General features: G+C 42.1%; 1 protein-coding gene across 1 annotated transcript in view; it reads right to left on the bottom strand.

Annotated features, from left to right (window-relative positions):
• CDH20 (cadherin 20) overlaps positions 1-4108 on the bottom strand; it is a 182601-nt gene extending 178493 nt beyond the window's left edge. Inside the window, exon 1 of the mRNA XM_050939950.1 lies at positions 3720-4108. The gene's annotated coding sequence lies outside the window, so the exon portion shown is untranslated. The remainder of the gene's footprint in view (positions 1-3719) is intronic.
• Positions 4109-16413: the final 12305 nt, after the last annotated feature.

The following is a 16413-nucleotide window of genomic DNA, read 5'->3' as shown; positions in this document are numbered from 1 at the left end:
TAGAAAATGAACTAACAACATCTAATTCATTTCACCAAGTAAGTAAATCTGTACTATTTTATCTTTCAGTTCCAACTTAAGTCCCTCATGAGGTTAGCCCATTTAAGTTTTGCTGAAGGGCTAAATTATCTTATATTAGGTCTAGGAAGATTAGATGAAGAGTATGAGCAAATAAATTCAGTAACACCTTGGCACTGAGTCCTGAAATTAAAGCCTTAAGGGTTAAAATTCTGCTGTCTTGCCAGGTGTTCTGCACAAATGTTGCTATCATACAATGTAATGTCTGACCATTCAACCATATGTCAAACAAACTCTGCTATGACAACCAGATGTAGTCATTGCCATGGAATGAAATCATCATTTTATTAATTACCCTTTAATGAGTTTATACAATAGAGGACATGCAGTAATTTAGTCATAATTGGTCTGACAGACTCAGTACTTACAGGAATGGAATCTGTTTGTGAGACTACTTGTTATGAATAACAATTATGTCTGTGACAATGCAATTTTATTATGAAGATGTACTGTGAATTTTAAATAACTTATTTACAAGATATTATTCAGCATTTTACTACAAACCAATGACTAATGATTTCAATACATAAAATTGTCTGAACCTCTATATAGATGGCATGCATATTGTAACTATACTAGTTTCTCCATTATTATCATGGCTCTTAAGGCATATTTTTCATGTCTTATTTAACAATCGTAGATTTTGTATATGTTTGTGTTTGTTAAATAAAAGAAGCATTAGACTTATGACAATACTTTACTGGTCTTCATTCCTGGCTCCAGAAATTATTCTGAAATTAAACCTAGCACTTAACTAAATTGATGCACTATAAAGTTAAAATTCTTTATAAGAGTTCCCTAATGAAACCTCACTGGCAACAACTCAAGGTCAGTAATGTCTCTTACAGTTTTCACTACACGTTTTGTCTTTCTAGCTCCAGAGGATATTTCAGTAAAATGTTCTTAGGTTTCTAATAGTGGGTTGATCCAGATACTGTTAGCAATATTTCCTTCTAGATAGTTCTGGTAAAAAGGAACAGGTTGGCAGATTGCCTTCAAGACTGTTCCTCACAACAGGAATTACAATTAAGTCAGAAATAAAGAATTTATCCTCAATCCATCATTGGAGTATGGCAATGCAATTTTGATAGCTTAATCAGAACATTTGTGAAGTGCATTTTAATTGCGGTCATTTAATATCCAGATGAGCTCCTCCCAGCACCCCACTTTGGGCCAAACACTGCAGTGCTCACTCAGTCCTTCCTTAGATAATTTGGGATTTGAATGGAGACTACATTATTTTATTTAGTTACTTAACGGTTGTAGCACTTTAACACACATCCTGTTTTCTTCCCTTTCCTTAATGCAAAAATCTCACAAGTGCATCTCAAAAGTCTTAGGCAAACTCAGAAAATACAACACTATGTTTTTGACAGCAAAGTGAAAGCTCACTCCCCCATTATCTTATTGGTAGCTCTGGCTTCCTTATGTATACAGATGAAAAGTATACCAATTGTGGTTCTGATTAAACATTGTCCAGTTCCAAAATCTTTTTTTATTTAGTAATATATAGTGGACGGGTATCTGTATTAAAATCTGCAAGCCAAATTCATCCCTGGTGTAACTTCTTTGAAGGCAGTGGAGTCACACCAAAGCTGAATCTTTACATTAGACTTCAAATCATCCTGAGATTTTGCTCACATGATTATGACTTCATCAACTTTGTTTTAATGCCCTGCTGTTCCGTTCTCTCTGATTAGTCATATCACTACTCTGTTTTTTTTGTACATATATCTCTTGTTATATGTTACTTATGAAATAGTTTACAAGCACTTTACAAGCACTTTTCACTTACAAGTGCCATTTTTTAGTAAATATCAATACTGTCAGTTTACTGCCTATACATGTTCTTTGCTTGACTACTAAAATCACCTTTAGCCCTAGCAAGCATGGAATTTTCTGTTACATCACATAGAAAAGCAACAGTGTAGTAAGATATTATTTCACCAGTTTTTCATGAAAGAGAAATCACTCTGAGTAATATGTTTTGACCTTGACATAATTACGAAGTTAAAAAAGCAAACAGTTTTCTGTTAAAATCTTGCATGCCTGTTTGAAAAGCCTTACAGCAGCAAAAAAGCTGGCACCATTAGTGGTCATCCCTGTTGATCTGGCAATAAAGTGTGCACGTCTAAGTAAAATGCATAAATTGGTGTTAGTTAGTCTAGTTAGGATGTTCATTCTCCAGGCATCTTTACATTTTACTTCCCTAAAACGGGATTAAAAAAACCAAAACTCATCACTCGATTGTGTGCAGCATAAAAACTAAAGAGAAAATAGCAGTAATGCATATTTAAACTGCAGTTTTACAGAGATGCCCTTTTGTTAAATAGATAACGACCCCTGAGCTCTGGGATTCAAAGTACTGCAGAAGCGGAGCAAGTGATAAATGTTGCATGTTGCTATTTTCTCTCTCTTTCTCTCGTTTTGTGGTTACTGTGCACTACTGATTCCCGCACCTTTGGATCAAAATGAACAATTAACGGCCTAATTATTCTGGTCACACCAGGCCACAATGAAATCTTTATTCAGTGTTTACAGCAATCTTTGGCAGAGACTGTCTTGCTGTTTTGAAACTAAGAAGTACTGCACCCTTTGGCTCCGCTCAGCATCAGCTGCCTTGGTTTCAGAGCTGGGTGCCAATAATCAGCCTTCTTGGTTCCCCCTCCCCCTTCCAAAGGGGTAATTTTTTTTTGAGGGTGAAAAGCTCTATTCTCATCAACTCCCCCTATCTACTGGCTGATTTATGGCCCAGCCATTGGGTCTCTTCCTTCCGTATCTTTTTCACATTTATTTTCTGCTACCTCGACCCCCCTCCCCACGTCCATCAACACCCAGCAGAGCCCATGAAGTCCCACCAAGTCGGCAGCTCCAGAGCCCTTCACCGCAGGCTGCCTGGGGGCGGCGGCCGAGAGGAGCTAACGCGGCCAGTGAGAGCCACAGAAGAGGAACTAAACTTGGTTCGTAGGAGAAACAAAAGGGACGGAGGGAGTTTCCTGCACACTTTGCTCACTGCTCCAGAGACTCCTTTATTCTCCCCGGCTCTAAGGGGGGGAGAGCTGGCAACAGCGCGTGCCCCGCTCCCTAAAGGGCTCCCCCAAATCACCCCATGGGCAGGGCTCCCTCTTGCTCTTTTAACGCCCGTGCTCAGGGCTCCCACTGGGCAAAACCCCCCCTCTCCTTTGCCCCCAGCCCATGGCTCCCCACACTCTCGGCCTCCTGCTGGGCATGCCCCCCCACCCGCTGCAGGGGCCCCGCGCTCTCTCGGCGTCTGATCCTTGGAGGCATCCCCATGGGGCGGCAGCCTGCGGAAGAGTTCTCTGTGCAATCCCCTCCTTTCCCGTGCGTCGCTCCCCGCACTGCCCTGCCCCCGCACGCAGGAGAGCAGAGGGGCCCACCCTGCAGCTGGCGGGACTGGGACACCTCCCCCCGTCCGAGGCGCCGCGGAGGTGGCTCCCCGCTGCGGCCCGAGCCGCCGGGGAAGTTGGGGGGAGAAGCTCGTGGCAGGGCGGAGGCAGCCCCGCCGCCAGCGCACCTGCAAGAGTCCCAGCCAAACTCGAGAGCAGCTGCAGCCCCGCGCCCCTTCCCTCTGCCTCCCGCTGCGCTCGGCCAGGGAGCCTGCGATGTAACCCCGCGGGTACCTTGCGCGGTGTGCGGCAGGAGCTCCCCGGGAAGCCTCCTGGCGACCTTCCTCCTCGCTGGGGTCCCCGCTCACATCCCCGTGCCGCCCGCCACGGCCACTGCCGTCCGAGGAGCGAAGTCCGCTCCTGAGCCCACCTCAGGGGGAAAACACGGGGGTGGGGGGGCGCACAGCTTCCTCCTCCTGCTCCCAGCGCACACACGAGGCGAGATTTTTGCTTCCACCTGCTCTGCAGCGACGACGGGGTTCTCCCCCCCACCCCGTCCCTAGCCTCTGCCAGCGCTCAGCTCAGCGTCGGTGGAGATGGAGGCTCCTCCAGATCAGCTCCTGTCTAGTTTGTGGCAGGCACCTCTTCCCCTCCTCCTTCGCCCTTGCTCCTTCCCTAGCCTAAGTGGCTGCTGGCTGCCTGTGCCACCGGCACTCAGTCTGCTGCTCATGAATATTCTGACAGAGGCGAATGCTGTTGAAGTAAATTGAATTAGCCAATTGGTGCCAGGAATGTGCACTTCTTCCCTCAGAGGGGCTGTCTGGAACACCACCAGATGCAAGTAATTAGTGTCCAGTTGGTACCCTGTGGTTCAGACCCTGCAATTTTGACTGGGCACCTCTGGGGAACCCTGCTGGCTTTAGATTCCACACTCATCTCTCAGGTCCTGGGAACAGCAGCAGTGTGTACCAGAGACATCTTTTTACAGAGAATATGTCTTAGGAGAATTTAAAAGATGCACCATCCCTGTTCAGGACTGAATGGGAATTTATGGGGAAAGACAAGGACAACATGACAGATTAAAAACACACTGGTTAGGTAGTCTGAAACTACTGGGAAACAAAGCTTTATTTTTTTAACAGAGGAAAGCTTTGTTTCTCAGTTCTAATTAATAAATATTATTAGACTTATCTTACAGATATTAGTGTAAACATGATTTCTTGTGGGGATTGTAAAAGATTGAAAAAATCTATTAAATAAACCTTTGAAAACCCTTCCTTTAATTTTTTTTTCAAATGTCTGTAGTGGTCATGAAACTGGTAGGCAACTGTCAGCAATGAAAACTGAAATACCCTGTCTTAACCACAGAACTGCTACAGCAGAGGCAGCACATGTACACAGTAGATAGATGCATTCCATGCTGCCTACCAATTTGCCTCAGTGGTGACCTGGAATAACCATCTCTAGGGGTGAGAAGATTCCTAACTCTATGCCCATTGAATCCTTCATCTTTCTGCAGACATTGTGGTAAGGGTACAAATTAATGCCAACTTTGGCAATGTAAGAGATGTACACTAGGTACTAGAATGAGACTGCAGCTCATTTCACATATACTGAACGGCTGTCAGGTGGTAATACATTCTTGTCACTACCAACCTACAGCCCAATTCAATTCTCAGTTACACTAGGTCAAAACTCTCCACTAACTTCAGTGCAGAATGGAAACCATATAATTGCTACCCAAATCAGTCAGTTTGCCATTGAAGACTAATTCCCATTATTGATTTCCTGGAACATCCAGCCTCTTTGCCGTGAAATCTACTATGAAGATTGATTGCAAAGTTTAGATTTTTTTTTATTTGCCTTGATTATTTAGCAGAACTAAGGTCACAGAAATATACCCAGGGAATCTTATGGACATGCATTTTTCATAAACAATCATCACTATATAATCATTTCAGCATAAAAAACTAAAAAATGCGAGAGACACAAGCTGGGTGAGATAATACCATTATTGGGCCAACTTCTGTTGGTGAAAGAGACAAGCTTTTGAGGTTACACACAGTTCTTTTTCAGGCCTACAGAAGTTCAAAGGCTTGTCTCTTTCACCAACAGAAGCTGGTGCAATAAAAGATATTACCTCACCCACCTTGTATCTCTAATATACCAGTACCAACATGGCTACAATGACACTGCAAAAAAGAAAGAAAGAAAGATGCAATGGAGACTCTTACATTAACAGTTAGGAAGTTTTGACATTGTTTGGTGTAACACTCAATATAAATTGTTACAATTGTGATAAATATACATTTTGACAGCCAATATTTTTTCCAGTGTTATTCTACTGTATATTCATTTCTGGACTCAGGTTGATTGGTGACCTTTAATGAAACATTCTAGAGAGCCAGAATTGTCTCTCACTTCTACCGTCTGTCAATGTCTGAGTCTCAGTGTGTTTCTGATAATAAGGCAAAATATACCCTTACTGAGGAGAATGATCAACTGAGCACATGTAACAATATTCCAGGAAGTTACCACAGTTGCAATTTTAATCAAAATCCCAAAGATCTATAGCCAGAATCAAGCCTTTTAGTTATTAATCGTGGAAATATTTCCATACTAACGTATTTATTCTCAATACATATTGTTTAGCATTGATACTATACTTGCAGATGATATGTACATCTTTATTTTGAGATAACATGTTAAGAATACATAGGATAAGATTTAAAAAAAAATGTAAATCCATGCCACTCCTGTAATATGTTGGAATCAGTCTGTATATTGTCTCTACCTCCCTCACCCTTAATTTATTTATTTTCCGAAGATAGACTGCTGTAAGAAAAAAGAAGTCACAATAAAAATATATGAGACAGCTTTAATGGTGTGGTGGCTCCAGTGAAGGTATTTAGATCATGTTGTATGCCATGGCACCATGAAAATAAAATGCAGGTACTGTCTATTGCGTAACGTTATAATGTAGGATTAATAGATATATAGTACATAATGCTGTACTGATGACAGAAAACACAAGAGAATTCTATAATAGACAGAGTGAGCACTGGAAAAAAAACAACAATGTGAGGTTCTCAATTTTATGTTTACAGTTGATTTTGAATATCAAAAATTAATTTATTAAAATAGATGCTACTTGCATACCTTAATTTTTACAGTTCAATATTTGTGTCAGTTTTTTCCACAGAAAGAAGTTTGAGTAATGTGCTTGTGACTGTCTTTCCTAAGAACTATTATGTGATACACAGGGGAAGGAGGAAAAATAGAGAGGGGTGGGAGGAGGGAATGTTCTTACATTCCAACTGGAAAAAAAAAAGATAAGGCCTCAATCAGGAAAGATGCTGGGCACCCTCATCTCCAACTGAAGTCAGAGTTGAGAGCACCCAGCACTTCAGAGAAGGTGCTCACCACCTCACCTCATCTGCTTTAAAATATGCACACCTCATATAGAATAGGTGGATGTGGATATCCTGGAGGTCTCAATTTTCTCCTTAAAAACAAATCACCAAAGGGATGACAATTAAAAAAAAAAAGACCCTAACTCTCAAGATTGAGATGACCCATAAGAGTCCATACTTAAAAATGGGCCTTTTATTGATGCTATGTGTAAATATTTTTACATAAAGTACTGCATATATTACTTCCAATACTTGAAGTTCTCTCTGCCTTGAAACTATATGTAAAGTTGGATCCATGCAAAACAAGTAAAATAAAATTAAAAAAAAAAAAGAGAGAGCATGCTGAGTAGTCTTAAAGATTAGAGTCTTTGGGGGAGATGTAAAAATATTTTGCTATCTCTGTTTGAACAAGATAATTTAATATGCTCCTATCTATTTACACATTCTCTTGGAATAAAAACTTGCAAGAAATGTGTATATTGCTTATCTGCTCATATACATGTTTGTCTTCTGTGCCTGACATGAAGGATAAGTTACAAGTTCTTTAAATAACAGAGCTAAAGAAAAATAAAGAAAGCTCAAAACCAACTATTTTATACCCAAGTGGTCATTTCATGTCATGCAGTGGCTTTCATACCTTTCTGGCTAGTTTATTCTCCACCTTTTTTCACAACTGCCCCTCTTTATCTCTCCATCATTCCTCAAGAAAGAAGATTGGCTTTTGGTGCATGATACACAGTTGTGTTGCAGTATTCCTTCATTAGGTGGTCAATAGGAATCACTCATTCTTTGGCAATAGAGGGAGAAACAGGATATTTCCATTATTCAGGTTGTATGGATAAGAGCTAAATGCTTTGAGGAATCAAAATTATGAAGATTTCATCTCAATCTTCATTCCTCTTTTCTAACATTTTATTGTCATATAATTAAGATGATTTTTTAAATTAATCCCACTCTATATTTTATTCATTTTAGGGCACTTTGGAGGGTCAGTATTAATTGCACAATGCACCATTATCCTTGGTATGGTACCTTTCTTACACAGGAAAAAGGATTTGGATTTTCTGTTTTGTGAAAATTCACTGGAATAAGATATCATATAAAACGGAAAAAAAAATGAGACCATGAACCTAAAGAAAGCACATTCCAAAGTAGTAAACCAAAACTACACATAGTTTCAAGAAGTGGTACATAAAGCTAATGTATATAAAAATTTGATAGTGAAAAAAATTATATTATTATAATATAAATTTTACATTTGAAAATATCCCTGAAACAGGTAATATACAAAACTTTCAAAGAGTCATGTCTACAGAGCAAGAAAGTGCAGAAGTACCATATATTAATGAGTAAATACTATGGCTCAAATGCCAGACAGTCTTTATTTATTTCTAAAAAGTACTCAAAACAAGTCCAGTGAAGGACAGAGCCTAAAATGGCAAGTGCATTTTATGAAACAAAGTGGCTACAATAAAGGCATCTCTCTCTTATTGCAACCCTCCAACTGCTCCAATGATCACATCCCACCCTGTCTCTTGTTCTCCTTTGCCCCCGACTCTCATACCCTTCTCTAGACTCTCCCCCTAGTTCACAATACAACCATTGTTCAGTCTCTCCCATTTTAAAAAAGGCCTACTATTGATCTAATTTGCATCCTCAACTATCTCTGCATCTTTCTCCTCCCCTTTCACCTCTAATCTCATTGGGTGGTCTATATCCACTAGCTGGAGTTCTTTTGTTTCAGCTCCAGTCTAGATCCCATCAGAATCCAGCTTTCACTTGCTGCACTCCATGGAAACGTCTCTCTCTAAAGTCTCTAATGTCCTCTTCCTGGCCAAAACTCAGGATGAGTACTCTATCTTCATCTTTCTCAACCAGTCAGCTGTGTTCACCACCACCACCAGCCATGCTTTTCTTTTAAAATGCATCCTACCTTCAGTTTTCTGACTATCCTCTCTTAGTTCCCCTCTTAACTCTCTAATCACTCCCTCATTTCCTTTGGGAATCCTCACCGCCCCCCCCCCCGTCACAAGAGACTTTTTTTCTGGCCACCTCTTCTTCCTCCATACCATAACTCTGGGCATTCTCATTCAGAAACATGACTAACTATTGGCTTTTAGCTGGTAACATAGAACTGTCTCCTCCTGTTCAAACTAAAATCTCTGCCCAACTTTCAGATATCTCCTTATTTCTAAATATCAACTCAACCTTCAACATGGTGAAAACTGAGATCTTTCCTCCAAAACTCTCCACCCTCTTCTTAGTATGCATAGACAATACACAATCCTCTTGATGTTACTCAGCAATGTAGCTTTGGCATTGCTATAGAATTAACCCTCTCTCTAGATCCTCATATCTAGGTCCTGTTTAAATCTTTCCACTTATTTCTGAAGAACATCTCTAAGATACAGCCATTCCTTTCTATCTACACAGCGAAAACTCTTATGCAGACCTTTATCATCTCACATTGTGACTGCTGCAACCACTTCCTTTCTGGCCACGACAAATGCTCTCTCAAAGGTGTTCAACAGGCTGCTACAAAAAAATCATCTTCCTGATTCAATTTGACCATTTCACACCCTTTGCATCTTTCCTTTTTCCATTGCACCAAGCACAAAAAACTTATCTCCACTTTTAAGGCCCTTCATGGACAATTCATGCTCTCCATATCATTTCATACAATACTGAGCCATTAACCCTGTCTCCACTCTGCCAATCATGGGCATCAGGTGAACCTCTACTTTGGGGAGGTTAGCCTGCCAGCCCCGCTCTTTCCACATGAGCCTCAAGGAACCATGGCCCACCCTCCCCAGCCATGCCAGCTGGCCCCCTCAGCAGCAGCCTCCCAGCACTGGACCAAGTTTCCAGACCCTCCAGTGCCGGGCTGAGCCACGGGTGGGCCCAAGCTCCAGACTGCCAGCTGCAGCTTAGAGAGCTCTGCAGGTTTCAGTGTAGAGGAGGAGGAAGGGTGGGACCTTGGGGCAGAACATGGGCGGGGCCATGAACTGGCTCAGGGGAGGTTTAGCCTGCTCTGGCCTTTGATACTTGCTGGTGTTGCCCATGCTACCAATGATATCATCCTTGTGTCAAAGTTTTCCAGCATTACCCTTTCACAAGCCTCATTCCCTATCAGACATCCTAACCACCTCCAACACACACACACTTTCCTTTTGCTTTCTTTTGAGAAGGATCTGGTGGACTGCAACCTCTCCCTTCCCTCCTGATCTCCTCTGAGAAGAGAGGGCAGCTGGCGTGCACATTACCTTTATTTTCTGTCTTGGTAGGGGCACCTACAAAAATCAGCTGGTGCCCGCCATTTGACAGAAGAGCAACCCATTGACAGACCTTTATTTTATGGCCTGAAGATCCCACAATACACAAAGGCACTATGGAATTCCCAGAATAGGAGCCAATTTCAAGCAAAGCTGGGCCTCCTTGAAAACCTCAACTGATCTGGGTTTGTTTACAAATTGTTAAAAAAAAAAGAAAAGAAAAGAAAAAAGAAAGAAAGAAAAGAAAAAAGGTTCACATAGTCCCACAGTTCTCACAGAAACAAACATATCACAAAATCTGTCTGGGTGAAATTCACTCCCATGCAGAGGTACAGCACAAAGCCTATAGGTCACTGAAGTCCTCAAAATAAGACATACATGGGACTTAGTTTGTTGCATAGGCCTTCTGGGCAGGGGTGAATTTCAGCCTCGGCAGTGATCAGTAAAAATGTCAGATTGTATTTATTTGTGATCAAGATATATGGATTATTTAAGTCTTTTGAAGATGACAAGTACTATATAAACACATCTTATTATTACTATTACCATGTAAGATTAACTATTATTATTACTAGTACAAAGTACTAGATGATACCAATCATCTTCATGGTATCACCAGAAACAAGCAAACAAACCAAAAACCTATAGTAGTGTTATCAACAAACAACCTGCATTGAAAGAATCTTATTTAAAAAAATAGTTGACTTTAAAGCTTTCTGGGTATTCTGGAGGCTATAGATTCAGGCACACACAACATATGATGCGTGCCATGCTGTGCAATTTTTAATTTCTCCCAGATATTTCTTATGGGACCCTGACTGGCAGGTTTTCTGTTCTGCCTGGCTTTTATTGAAACACTTCTGGGTATCTCTAATTACACCTGCTGTGTAAGGGATCCTATTACTTGCCATGACTTATCTACCATAGAAGATGATGGGTATACTGCAGGTAGCAGATTGGCCACAGCATATACAATTTTCAAAGTGGCAGTTGCACTCTTGTTTGCAGGGAGGAGCTGCATATGAGGAAGGATTCTTCTTCCAGAAGCAGTAGCCAAGTGTATGCTAGATAGTGGCAGGGAAATGGAAAGGAGTAAAAGTACAAAGGGAAAAAATACCCAGATCCTCATATTATTAAAAAAATCTTACTTCTCTTTTGTTGTTGCATTTTTGTCAGAGACATTTGTATTTGTGCTGAAGCTGAATATTATAATACACAACATAGCACAGCAGTGATTGCCCAGCACTGTTTGTGCTCTGTCTATGAGAACTGGGCAGCGGTTTTTCTTTGAATACATCATTTACAGCTTGCCGCAGTGATTCTACAAAGTCAATACATATCCTTAACACAAAGCAAAGAATGAAGGGCATTATAGAGTGAGAGAGCAAAAGGGAGAGTCCAGTACCAGAGAAAGAATGAATCCCATTGCACAAGCACATCACAAGTTCTATTGATAGCAATAAAGACACTTTTTTGTTTTTACACAAAGTAAAAAAAAAAAGTATATGTCATACTTAGAGCTGTATCTAGACATCTTGGGTGCAAACTCTATTTCACTACCCACAAGCTCCCTTGTAATAAATTATTAGATTGCTGCCCTCAGGAAAAAAAAGGATCTAATCTATTTACCTATGTATGCAGGAACTTGTGTTTTAGGATACTCTGGCTAGCTCTCTCTGGTTTCCACAGTAACTGACAGAGTATTGCTGCTGTATTTGAAAAGCACTGAGATTTGCAGTTTAGACATACCATAAGCCCAGGCTTGAGCTCAGGCTTAAGCCTAACTCTCCTTGCATCTACACTACAATTGCGCTAACCCAGGACTTGGACCCAGGGTCAAGGGACTCTGCAGGGCTCGAGGGTCCAAGCTCGAGTTTGGCTGCAACCCAGGGTCTGAGCCCTATTGTTTTGCAGCGTAGATCCTACTTCACTTGACTCAAGTCCCAGGAGTCAGCCGGAAGTATCCCACAATTCCATGGGACAACTTCCTTAATCCTCTCTATCCCAACAATCTGCAATCCACTTTATTGAAAACTGAAGATACACTCCTTTGGCAAATGGCAGCAGCTAAGGCCAGCATTAACCAATTATTTTCCGATCACTGATCAGCAAGCACTCTATGAGAGAGATTGCTGTGCTTGCCACAGAGTGTGAACCAATGAAGGCCTTTGCAAAGAGAACTGCTTCATGGTCACAGGGGCACAGACAGATTTTGGTGAATCCCTGATGCAAGGCCAGTAAAACTCTGCACTTCAGCAAAAGCACCAGAAATCTCCATGCATACTGGAAGACCGCTAAAAAGCTAGCAGCTCTGCCAATTTTCCAGATGGACGATCAGTGCAGTGAGTGTATTAAGAAGCTGAAGAGCAAGTACTGGAAGACCAGGGACAAGAACTGCACCTTGGGCAACCTGTCAATGACATGCCCATATTATGATCACTTTGACAGGTCCTGGGCACTGACCCCAGCATGGACCCAACCGTGTTTCATGATGACCTGGTCAGCTGGGATGGTGCCCTGCTGGCCCCTGAATCCAGCGTGGGGACTGCTCATTCCTCTGCATTGCACTGCACCCCACTTTTGGGGTAAAAAAAAGTGAGTATTTGTCTTGTTTGCTCTTGCCAACTGATCAAGTCGGCAAGAGCAAACGGGACAAATGCCCACTTTTGCCAAAAAAGTTGGAATGGCCAAGATACGGCTTAAAAATTGGACTGTTCTGGCCAAAACAGGACATATGAACCCTACCCCTTGGAAGAACTGTTTGATTCCCTTCCTGTAAAGGAACACTCTGCTGTAAAGCCTGCAGAGAATCCAGTGGAGACAGAAGTTGCTGCAAAAAACGGTAAGTATATGACTCAAATTAAGAGTTTATTATTATAGTAACAGGAGGGATTTCTGCTGTAAGCTGCAATGCAAAATTATTATACTTGGCTACAAGCGTTTGGCCACTAATGGCAAATTGTATCACAGTGCGTTGGCATCCCTTTCTTCCCAACCATGTGGCATTCAAAATGGCAACTTGGAATTTCAAACATTCATGAACAGCTGCAAAGGTTATTTTAACTGTTAAGGCAGAGGTTTGCTAGCATCCTTCTTGTTTTCCTTTCAGTAATAAGAAATATGCCACTCTGTAATCACTCCTCTGGGGTCTATGGTGCACCTGTAAATAGCCAGCTGAGTGTGTGTATTTGTGAAACAGTATTCCATTTCCCAATCTAGTCCATTTCAGTTAGAGGTAGTCCAGGCAGTCTGTGGGTCACAAAATCATTTCTCCAAAGAACTAGTGGGGTGTCAGTTATTTCCCAGAGCCGTGCAGAGTGTGGGATAGAATAAAACTGCAGATTTCAGCGGGTTTGTGTGCTGCAACAACATGGTAAGCCATATGCAAGCTAACACAGCATCATATTACTTCCCTCATGGATTCCGACCCAATTAGGGTTGCCAGTTATGGTTGGATGAATTCCTGGAGGTTTCAATCACTTGACAATCTTAGATTCCTGGAAACTCCAGAACACTCCTGGAGGGTTGACAGCCCTAGACCCAATCCTGGCTACTAATAACTGCAAACTTCTCCTGCAGCAGGAACTCCAGATAATCACATTGCAAGGAAGGGCATATTTTCCAGGTATAACTGACTAGTCCATTCTTCTCACAAATGTGCTGTTCAGTCACTATACGTTTGATTACTTCAGCTGCAGACACTGCAGGCTTCCCCTCAGCATCTTGGAATAACTCCTCTACCAATAGGGCACCACAAAAACAGTTATGTCTTCCAATATATGAAAGGTGTGAGATGACAGAAAAAGCCTTTTGCAGAGAGGGTATTATGCCTACCAGCCCCATCCCACATATGGCAGAGAGTTATGACATTTTTTATGAAACAGAATAAAGTTTATAATTTTAAACTCACCATTGTCTCTGCCCTTCTGTAACTGCAATTAACAAGGTTGTGTCCAGAGACTGTATGAGGACTGAAGCATCCCTGTCACAATAAGGAATGCTGTTTCACTTTAGAAATGTTACATTTTATGTCCTTGAGATTCCACAGTAATTAATGCTGTGTCCCTCCACAGAGCTACTTTAGACAATAAACCTTCTGTTTCTCATCCTATTTCAGGTCCCTCAACTATACAGCCTGCTGTTCTTCAGGAACTTGATCCCGTGTACAATCACGGACCGTTCCAAAAGGAAGCATTTTCATGGTGAAGTTAGGGTTGATGTTCTTGAAAGGGCAGACGAGCAGTTGCTACAGCTGAAGCAGAGGGTCAAAAAATTGGAACAACGGCCTGCTGACAGGCAGGAGGAAAGGCTGAGGCTCCCCACCCAGGTGGAGGACAAGGTTTCATCGAGTGAGCAGGCACTTGCAAAGCAGTTCCTGGAACAGGAACAGGAGCTAAAGTAGGAGGACAGAGCTCCCTGCAGCTGCCAAGTGAGGGGGAAATGTGTAAAGAAGGGAAAGGGGGATATGGGGTCAGGGGGATATGTAGTGGTAGGGAGATTGTGTCTAGGATTAACTATTTCCTATCCTTTTTGGGAGAAGTGGATAGTTTTGTAATGGCGGCAGGCCTGCCGAAGACCGTGAGAGTGGTTTACTGATGTAAGACATGTTTACAAATAGAGCATGCTATGTTTTCAAGAAAGTTTATTGCTATCACTGCATCACATCATTAAATCATGATTTGAGATAATAAAGCTAAAAACATTCCCAGGAGCAATTAAGTTTTAGTAAGCAAACGGTACTCCTATTTAGCTAGGCACAGCTATTCACATTTCAATAAATTCCATCTGTACAGTCATTGTGCCCCCCTCTCCCTCAACCAAATTCATTATTTATCAAGTCATTCAAACCTACATTGAATGGTAATCAAGCCCATTCCCCTCCTAAGCACTGCCCCTGCGCCCCTCCCAAATGAGCCAGCTTTCTTCTGCAAGCACTTTTGTACAGGTATTATTCCCTCCTTTCTGTTGGGCCATGCAAATCCATCATGTGAGAACATAAAGCACCCCTGACCTCTGCTGCCTGGGCACAACCAGCTCCTGAGGTGGTAGCTGCACTTTCTGACTGAGTGTACTGACTCAGTGTCCCCGCGCCATCGTAGTTCCATTGAGGGGAAAATAGCTCGCCTTTGGTTTCACAAAGGTTGCAAAGAGCACGGCAAGCCACAGTAATGTGGACAGCATTGATGACACTGGCATTGAAGACTTAGATACCTCCAATGTGATTTTAATCTACCAAAAGCACATTCAACAACTTTTCTACACCTGCTGAGAGTGTAATAAAACTTGTTTTTTTTGTCAGGGCCTTTGAAATCAGGGTACAGTTTCATAAGCCAGGGCAAAAGGGAGTACACAGGGTCCCTCCGCCTCAAGAACAACAGTGTGGACAGTAATGCTGTTTATGTCAATGTCATTTGGTGGGAATAGTGTCCCAGCTGGTCCATGAACGTGGTCTCTTGAGTGGCAAAAGCTCTGGCATTATTAACTTTTCCTGTACAACCAAAATTGACATACATAAATCTGCCTCTGCGGTTCACTAGTGCCTGAAGCACAATGGAGTAGTACCCTTTGCGGTTTATGTATCATGTGCTCCTTGAGGAGGGCAAACTATGAGCACATGAGTCCCACAAATAGCCCTGGCACAGTTAGGAAACTCCATTCTCCTGAAGACAGCAATTCATGCCAGAATATCTTTAATGCCTGTCACCTTGGGGTAAACCTCAGAAACCTTTGTCACCACTTTATTCACAGTTGATTTTCCAATCTCAAAGTGGTTGGCAATGGACCTGTCTGGGATAGCCAGCTTCCAGATGGTTATAGCAATCCACTTCTGAACCAGCAGGGATGCCCTCAAATGTGTCTCTTTACACTGAAGGGTGGAGGTCAGCTTCTCACAGAGCTCCAGAAAAGTGGCTTTCATCACAAGAAAGTTTTGGACCTCTGCTGGTCATCCCAAGTCTGCATGATGATGTGGTCACAACAATCTGTGCTTGTGGTCCTGTGCTAGAAGCAGCTCTGCAAATTATACTGAACAGCATGTGCCAGTGAGAGTCTGTGATGCCAGGTTACTCCTCCTCCTCCTGCAACTCCATCAGGAAATCCATCAGGTATCTTTGGTGGGACAGAAAATGCCAGTTTTCTGATAGAGGTGTGAAAGCACAAACAAGGAAATTTGTCAAAAGGCACCTCCTTCATGTTGCGGGCTCTGGTGGCTGGGCATGCACAGACCAAAATGACTACTTAACAGGCTGTGTTGGTGGGCTATTCAAACTTTACTGCCCATCCTTCACATTACAGAAAGTTTTC

The sequence above is a fragment of the Gopherus flavomarginatus genome, chromosome 2 (assembly GCF_025201925.1).
Source record: "Gopherus flavomarginatus isolate rGopFla2 chromosome 2, rGopFla2.mat.asm, whole genome shotgun sequence".
Taxonomy (NCBI): domain Eukaryota; kingdom Metazoa; phylum Chordata; order Testudines; family Testudinidae; genus Gopherus; species Gopherus flavomarginatus.
Note: the sequence above shows the minus strand (reverse complement) of the source record. Positions and strands in the feature narration are given on the sequence as shown.